The 8,901-nt window shown below is 48.5% G+C and overlaps 1 pseudogene; it reads left to right on the forward strand.

Moving 5' to 3' along the window:
• Positions 1-378: 378 nt before the first annotated feature.
• On the forward strand, positions 379-7,060 carry LOC110324063 (annotated as a pseudogene).
• Positions 7,061-8,901: the final 1,841 nt, after the last annotated feature.

The raw sequence follows: 8,901 nt of genomic DNA on the forward strand, positions 1-8,901 counted from the left end.
CACGCACACAACTGTACAGCAAAATGTTAAGCGAAAAGTCCCAAATCCACAGCACATTGCATTGTGAAACGTGCAACGTATGCAAAGGCTTAGTATGTAAAGATGAAAGCAGCAGTGGGCTGCTACGTTCTCTCAGGCCCTGAGACCCGGATGGGTTCCTCTTATTGAACGGGAGACCATTGCTACTTATCTATGTGTTCTTTAAAGCAATATTTTTAAGCCTGGGCTCCCTGGGTCTCTTGCAGTAAGGAAAAGAGCTCATTGTCCTTTTCCATTTAACAAGCCAAAGGGCTTCCCTGCCTTTGAAAAGCTGACTTCCTCTAGCCGACTTCAACAAAAGTGGCTGTCTCCAGGGCCTCTGGGAACAGCGGCTGACAAATGGCAGATCTGTACCAGCACGCAGCTGTCCTGGCGGCAGACACAGTCACCGAGGAGAACCAGTTCTACAGAGAAAGTGCCCAGGCCTGCGGTCTGTCCAGCCCCAGACAAGGGAGCCTTTGGAATGAACAAAACTAGGTCTCCAGCCCGCATCCTCCCTCACCTGCTCTGACCCTGGCACACTGCAGATTCGTGCTCGCTGCATGGCTGTGCCCATGAACTTTACACTGCTTCTGAGGATGGGAAGGGCAAACATTGCAGAAGGATGGTTTGTGCTTCCAAATATTGTCTCTTCCCTTCCCTCCATTAACTAGGTACTGTGAACATTCCCCCTTCCCCCCCCCCACTCCACCCCCAAAAAACTAGGCTAATTCCACCTCTTAAGTCCAAAGGAACAGTGGTTGTATTCTGTTACAGACTCCTGGGATGGTCATCAGGGGTGAAAGAAGTGTGCTCAATAACTAGGGTATGTTTTTAGTCAATTTGTGGCAATTAGGAAGATGGGGGGGGCTGGTGTTACAGAGAGGGTTGTGAGGCACAGTGGAAGAGGAACAGTCAAGTCTCATTGTAGTGTGGAGGGCAGTCTGCTGTGGATGAGCCAGCCCGCTCGCTTGCTCGATTACAATCTCCCCACCTAACTTTGAAGCAGATGATGCGAATGAAGAACAGATGATGTCCAATGAAATGTCATCCAGTCACTAGCCATGTCTGTAACTGGATGGGGGTGGTTACTGAGAGTAAGGCCCCTGGAAGATTCCAGGGAGAGGCATCCAAGAGGCTAGCCAGAATGGGATGGTAGAGTGGCTGCCGTGCCACTTGACTTTGGTGTGTACATGTGTGTGCATGTGTGTGCACAGGCCAGGGGCCGATGTTGGATGTCTCTCTCATCTCCCTCCACCTGACTTTAAAATTTTTTAAATGTGATTTTAATATATTTTATGTGTGCAGATGTTTTGCCTGTATGTATCTCTGCACCACATTCATCCCTGGTGCCCACAGATGCCAAAAGAGAGTGTCAGATCCCCTGGAAGTGGAGTTACAGGTGATTGTGAACCATAATGCAGGTGCTGCGAACCAAACCCAGGTCCCTCTGGAAGACCCATCTCTCCGGCCCCTCCATTTTACTCTTTGAGACACAGACTCTCACTGAACCTGAAGCTCACAAACTGACTAGGCTGGTTGGCTAGCAAGGTCATCCTCCTGTCTCTGCTTTCCCATCACTAAGGTCACAGAAGCACACACACACACACACACACACACGCACACACACGCACACACACACACACACACACGTACACACGCACACACGCACACGTGCACGCATACACACAGCTTACATGTGGTGCTGAGGAGTCCCACTCGGGTCTTCTTGCAGGGCGAACACTCTACCCTTTGCCAACCACACCACAGCCCCAGTCCCATCACGTGACCTGTGACAGCTAAAACTTGGCTTCTCAAATTCAGAAATCTCCCATCCTAATCTCTCCAGTGGTAGGTGAAGGTGGATGTGGCTGAAAGACAAGTGTTCCCAATCCCTTTATTCCCCCCTCCCTCCCGACACATACATTAAATATAATAGGCTTTGTTCCAGCCTTATGGAAAACTGCTCTCCCCACCTCCCCATTCCCTGCCAGAGGATTCCTGCCAACACTTGGGGTTCCTTAAAGATGTCTTTTGAAAAGGAGAGAGAGAGAGAGAGAGAGAGAGAGAGAGAGAGAGAGAGAGAGAGAGAGAAAGAAGATAGTGACTAGCTATAGTCACAATGAAAAGTTATCATTTTCCTTGGCAGCCAAAATTGCCTCTTTTCCTGACGACCTCTTTGATAAAGCTGAGCCCCCCCCCCCCCCAGCTTCTTTGGCCTCGGCCTCTTTAACCCTCCCAGCCTGATGCAGGGATATTTTTCCATTCACATGACACAGGGTTAAGGCAGAAGAAAAGATGAGCTGTTCCCCCCGTTAGCAAATCTTTCCACCCCTCGATAGAATCTGCAGACCATTTGTGCGGCTGGCAATGAATAAAGCAGCTGAGGTCGGGGCTACAAGCTTTGGGAAGCTTGGACACTTTTTCCATCTGGAATCCCGAGGCTGTTGGTGGCAGGGCCAATTGGAACCACGTTCTGTTTTGGGAGACAAAGCTTCCCTTGAAACTGACCGTGCCAATAAGAATATGAGGTTTGGCGGCACCATGGCCAAGAGATAGTAGACGGAGATTGGCTGGGAAATGCCACAGGCACGTGGCTCTGACTTTGGGGAACTGAGCCCCAATTGTAACTCCTCAAAGGACTTCCTTGATTTGACGAAAAAAAAGAGACTTTAGAACTTTACATCCAAGCGGGGACATTGGAAAAACAGTTCACACCCAGCCAATCTCCATCTCCCTTGCCTTCATCTTTCAGCTGAGAGCGAACCTGCTGCCACAGCACCGCAGCACCTCAACATCGGAGCAAGGCTGGGACTCAAGTTACCGCAGAAAAATTTGTAAATGTTGAGTGTCCCTGTCGACACAACAAATGAACATCCTCTACGGTGCACTCAGCCAAATTCCAAGGTCTAATTAGGGACGGCGAACAATGATTTAATATAGATCCGTGTTTGCTTACAACTCCCGGCATCCAATTAGGGGTCTGGGGAGCAGATTTCCAGAGCAACGGAGATGAAAGCCATCTGTCACAGCCTGTTTCTCTAAGTCCACCCTTCCAAGAAAGCCCTCTGTGTCGTCTAATAGAGCCAAAGAGAAACACCTCCTCCACCTGGTCTCAAAGTCAGTCAGTCTTCTAACCTGAAATCAATGAAGAAACCCAGGCCCCAGATCAGCTCAGCGCCAAATCTGATTTTTAGTTTTCTCTCCTATAAAATAAAGCTGTTGGATGTGGCCTGGTGGCTTTCAAACTTGTTTAAGACAGTGGAAACTCTCCCCAAGAGGAAAACGTTATGAGGACTCAATTTCTAAATATATCTATGTCACCGGGAAGAAATGTAGTGAGTGTTCCATCCATCGGACAGCTGCAGGGAAAGAGCTTAGCTCTCCGTGTCTTAAATTCCCAAGTAGATTATCAGCCCCTGTGTGCTGAATCACTGCCTGTGAGCATTAAGTGCTCAGTAAATGTGGTATAGGGAGGAGACACCTGACTCACTCGAAAACACCGGGCCAGGTTATGATGCTAAGAGCACTCTGGGACTTTGCCTTTGAGCTGCTTGTTCCAGTCATCTTTATTTCTAAGGCATATATATGCATCAGTTCTGTCCTATGGAGGTTCAACTGACTCCTTTCCCATCCGGTTCTAACTTATACTGGTTCAACTTATGATTTTAATTTTACTTTAGATAGGGTAGCCCAGGCTACCCAACCCTATCCCGGGTAGCCTCAAACTCACTATGTAGCCAAGGATGACCTTAAACTTCTGATTCTCCTACCTCCCAAGTGCTAGAATTACAGTTGCACACCACCACACATGGCTGATGGGATGCTCCGGAGTGAAAGCCCCAGATTTGTGCACGCTAGTTGGGACCCAAACTCAGGGCAAGCATTCTACTAGCTGAGATAGGCTCCCAGCTTCTAAACTTCAGTTTTTATTTTACCAAAGGTGTGACAACAACACAAGCTCACTAGAAACCATGCTTCATATTTTGAATTATGAATTAGCGAGCTGCAGCCTTGTGGTCAGATGTGAGGCTGCCACGTGGAGAAGCTTACACATCAGTACGCTGTGCTGCCTGCTTAGCTTTTATTTTCAATTGAACACAACCCAGAGTCAGCGGATGTCGTAGTTACCTTTCTATTACTGTGAAGAGATGCCATGTCCAGGGCAACCTGATAGAAGAAAGGGTTTATTGGGCTTACAGTTCCAGAGAGTAAGTTCGAGACCATCATGGTGGGGAGCATGGCAGCAAGCAGTCAGGTATGGCACCAGAGAAATAGCTGCTGGTTTATATCCTCATTTGCAGCAGGAGGCATAAAGAGAGAGAGAGAGAGAGAGAGAGAGAGAGAGAGAGAGAGAGAGAGAGAGAGAACATACTAACTTTGAAACCTAAGTCCACCTTCTCAACAAGGCCACACTTTTAATCCTTTTAATCCCAAACAGTTCCACCAGCTGAGGACCAAGCATTCAAACATACGATCTTGGGGAGGAGAGCAGTGTTCTCATTCAAACCACCACAGCTGGGATGATGGGACCTCAACTGAAGAACTGTCTCCATCAGATTGGCCTGTGGACATGTGTATGGGACATTTTCTTAAATGCTAGTTGATATAGAAATGCCTAGCCCACTATGGGCAGTAGGTACTATGCCTGGGTAGATGAGCCTGGGCTATATAAACAGTTAACTAAGCATGTGCCAGCAAGCCAGTCAGTATCCTTCCTTCATGGTTTTTGTTCCCAGCTCCCTGCCTTGAGTTCCTGCCCCAGCTTTCTCCCATAATGGACTGTGACCTGGAAGTGTAAGCTGGAATAAACCCTCCCGTCCTCTAAGCTGCTTTTGATCATATCGTTTGGGACACAAACTAGAACACTGTGGTGCCTGCTTTTGCATCAAGGCATGTCTCCAACATGCCTACTTCTATGTCCTACATCCACATAGTCTTTCTGCCTTTTTATTTTCAGTACACCTGCTCAATAAACTGCAGGTGGGGGTGGGGGTCCAATTGTTTATTATAGAGTACCCTTTGTATTGATGACTGTGCCACCCAGTGAGCTGACAGAGAGAGGTATCTTAGTGGGTTCAAGGCAGGCTGGGCTAAGCCACGATGCTCGTATGTGTAAGTGGATGCATCAAATGTGATCCCGTTGTAAGTCAAGGGTGCCTCTCTTTGGAAGTTTCTAACGTCTTAACGGTTTTCATTCACAGTAACAAAGTAAGATCCTTAACGTGTTCAAATTAGTATTTGCTTAAGTGTCACAGTTTCGTCTTCCTCTGAAAATCCCCTTAGTTGTTAAATGGCTTTGTGCTTTAGCTTCAGGTTCCCATTCAAATTCCAACTGCATTTACCTGCAACTGACTTTAAAAACCTATGGAGTGGGCTAGAGAGATGGCCCAGTGACTAAGTGCGTGTGTACTGCCCTTACAGAGGATGCAAGTTCAGACAGGCACCAACACTAGGCAGCTCACAACTCCCTGCAACTCCAACCTGTGAGGTTTGCTGCCCTCTTCTGCTTCCATGGGTCCAAGGGCAACTACACTCACGTGCACATGGAATCAAAAAATGACATTAAATCTTTTTTTAAAAGAAAAAAAAAAGGAAAGGAAAGGAAAGGAAAGGAAAGGAAAGGAAAGGAAAGGAAAGGAAAGGAAAGAAAAGAAAAGAAAAGAAAAGAAAAGAAAAGAAAAGAAAAGAAAAGAATATGGTGCCCAGACTAACAGAAGCAGCAGCCAGCAGTCACAGCCTTCACCCTCTCTTGCCCTCCCACCTGCCCTATGCCACCACCCTGCCATGGGGGTCTCTTTTCTCCTTCCTCCTCCTCCTCCACCCCTTGTCTTCCCACCCACCCCTATTGTACTGCCTCTGGCCTTCTCCTTCCCGCCAGCTCCTTTTCTCCCTTCTGTGGACTCGCTCCTCCAGTGACCAAAGATGCGACCACTAAAAATCCAGTGCTCTGTAACTGCTAGACATGGTGAGTGAAGGTGGGTTAAATGTCAACCATCGGGCTAATTATGCATGGAGAGGAAGTTGGCAATGTCATGGAAATAAAAAGAGAAGCTGCTGCTAAGGAGATACATGAGGAGAGAGGAATGCATATCAACTTCTCAGAAGGGGATTGTCCTGAGAGAATTACACTTTGGCTGGACTGATTGACGTCATCCTTAAAGCCTTTGCTAGGATCATTGACAACTGGGAGAGGACATAGCAGAGCTGCGACCAATAGCACAGCTGTTAGCAGACACCCCCGTTACCTTATGGCTGGTGGTCTTTCCTAGTCAGTGGGGCTCTCTTATTGGAAAAGGTGGTTGCAGAGTCAAGGAAATGAGAGTACAAGGGTTCGGGTCGAGGTGGCAGGGGATATGCTCGCCAACTCAACTGAGCGGCAATCATTATCGCTGGCATTCTGCAGTCCACCAGCGAGTGTGTCAAACAGACCTGTGTGGTCCTGTTGGAGACTCTCCCAGTCCCCCTACCCTGGGGCGGGGGGGGGGGGTGACCATCCCCATACAGGCCCAAGCCCTCCCTCGAAGTTCTCCAATCATCTTTGCCTGTGGTCAGGACAGACAGTGATAGTTTGAGCTTTCCCCACACCACCCTGTCCATGTGCCTCAACCTTGGCCTGGAAGAACCACCTCTAGAGGCCTACATCATTCAAGGACAGCATGCCATTCCACACCCGGATGTGGCCAAGCTGTCACAGAAGACAATGCTACAGCCTCATTTTCCCATGACCCATGGCAACACCAGATTCTGCAGCTTGAATCCCGCTCTTCAGAGGTGAGAGGCTACTGGGTAGCTATTGGATGCATCTGCTCAAACTACTCCTGAATTCACCATTCCAAATTATTTGATTGGCTGCATAATCATTGTCAGGGCACCAAAATCAATGAGATCCGTCAGATGTCTGGGTCAAAGATCAAAACTGCAGACCCAACGGAAGGACAGGCAGGTTACCATCGCTGGATCTGCTGCTAGCATTAGCCTGGCTCGGTGTCTAATCTGTGTCAGGCTTTCCTCAGAGACAGGTGGCGTGTGGAACAGCTAGAACAGTGCAGATTCATCCATGATCCCTTTCTGGTGTTCACCACCACCCATGATCCATCTGTATAGTTTCTGAAAAGTCAACGATTCCAGGGTGTCTTAGTCAGGGTTTCTATTCCTGCACAAACATCAGGACCAAGAAGCAAGTTGGGGAGGAAAGGGCTTATTCAGCTTACACTTCCACATTGCTGTTTATCACCAAAGGAAGTCAGGACTGGAACTCAAGCAGGGCAGGAAGCAGGAGCTGATGCAGAGGCCATGGAGGGATGTTACTTACTGGCTTGCTCAGCCTGCTCTCTTATAGATCCCAAGACTACCAGCCCAAAGCTGGTCCCACCCACAAGGGGCCCTTCCCCCTTGATCACTAATTGAGAAAATGCCCCACAGCTGGATCTCATGGAGGCACTTCCCCAACTGAAGCTCCTTTCTCTGTGATAACTCCAGCTGTGTCAAGTCAACACAAAACTAGCCAGTACACAGGGTTTAAAACATTTGTAAATTTTCAGCTTCCATAAACTTTATCAAGGACCCATGGTATTTTAATTAAAGTGTTCCGATTCCTTCCTCAAAAAAAAAAAAAGGGGGGGGGGCAACACAGATCTTGAAGAGTAAGACATTTTGAGGGGAAGCGATGGGGTTAGCAGGACAGTAGATCCAGCTGACTCCAGCCCATGGGGGGAGGGTCTGAGGCTCCAGGAGCTGAGGGTTGAAATAGAGAGACGAGTATGGCAACCCAGGGACAGGGATAGAAATGAGTGTCTGGCCTCTTCTCTTTCCTGCCATCATGGGAAACCCCAGTCAGACTAAGGGTACCAAGGAGAACTGATATACTCAGTGGTTTCAGCCTCTGGGGGCCAGGACACGAGACCTCACTGTCTTCAAGACAGACAAGGGTAGCTTCAGGTAAGAATCAAACCCTTCGCGACTCATGTGACTTTATTCTATAGTCTTCGTGAAACTAACCCTGTGATTCCAGACGATGCTTGCCCTGGAAGATAAGAACTGATTCATCCCAGGAAGCTGGCATGCCACTTCTTCAATTGGAAGCATCCGAAAGCAGTTTGCACCAGGATTCTTTGAAGTCCTCAACTGGAAATCTTCGTTCAGCTGCCTTGCCAGTTCTGGTTCTCACCAGCTCTTTCCATGCTGAAAGCCAATTACAGCTGCGTTCCGCAGACTCCATCTTCTCTCTCCTGTACTGGGAAACAGCCGAGGCTCCGAGGACCCAGGGACTCTCCTTGTGGCAGCCAAAGAAAGCCCAGCCTGGGTTCCCCAACTGTCTTCTCTGGTGACTGAGGCAACTTCTGACAGAGAGGAACACATTTCGACGCAGTGGTGTGCAGAGCCTGAATCACCCTGGGGACTTCCTCCCCACTCAAGTTCAGCAGAGGAATGAGGCATTATTAGTCTTTCTATTTTCCCTATGCAGATGCAAAATCCAGAGTGCCAGGGCTGGAAAGGGTCCCAGAAATGACCTCATCTGTCCTTCCTCAAGGGATTAGGTCATTGGAGGGAGGTCAGCCAGTGGCTGGGATTGGAGCTCATCTGAGCCAAGGGTCCTGCTTTCTTCCTTCTCCTGCCCACTCGTTTATTCCCCAACAGTCCTTTTACAGAACACTGAGCACGGTGCCCTGTGACAAGTGCTGGGAGTGAGGTCACTTCTTTGTGTCACATTCTCCGTTTTTGCTTTCTGTTTGCAGCTGTTGGGCTCCATGTTCTGTCCTCTAGCCTGCAAGGGCTCCTAGCTTCCAAGCTCTGAGGTCGACACACATGTGAAGAGTGGAGAAGCTAGAGAAAGAAACCACGTCATCTAGGAAAGATTAATAATCTAGTCCAAGAAGGGAG

Source organism: Mus pahari, chromosome 7, assembly GCF_900095145.1.
Source record: "Mus pahari chromosome 7, PAHARI_EIJ_v1.1, whole genome shotgun sequence".
Lineage (NCBI taxonomy): Eukaryota > Metazoa > Chordata > Mammalia > Rodentia > Muridae > Mus > Mus pahari.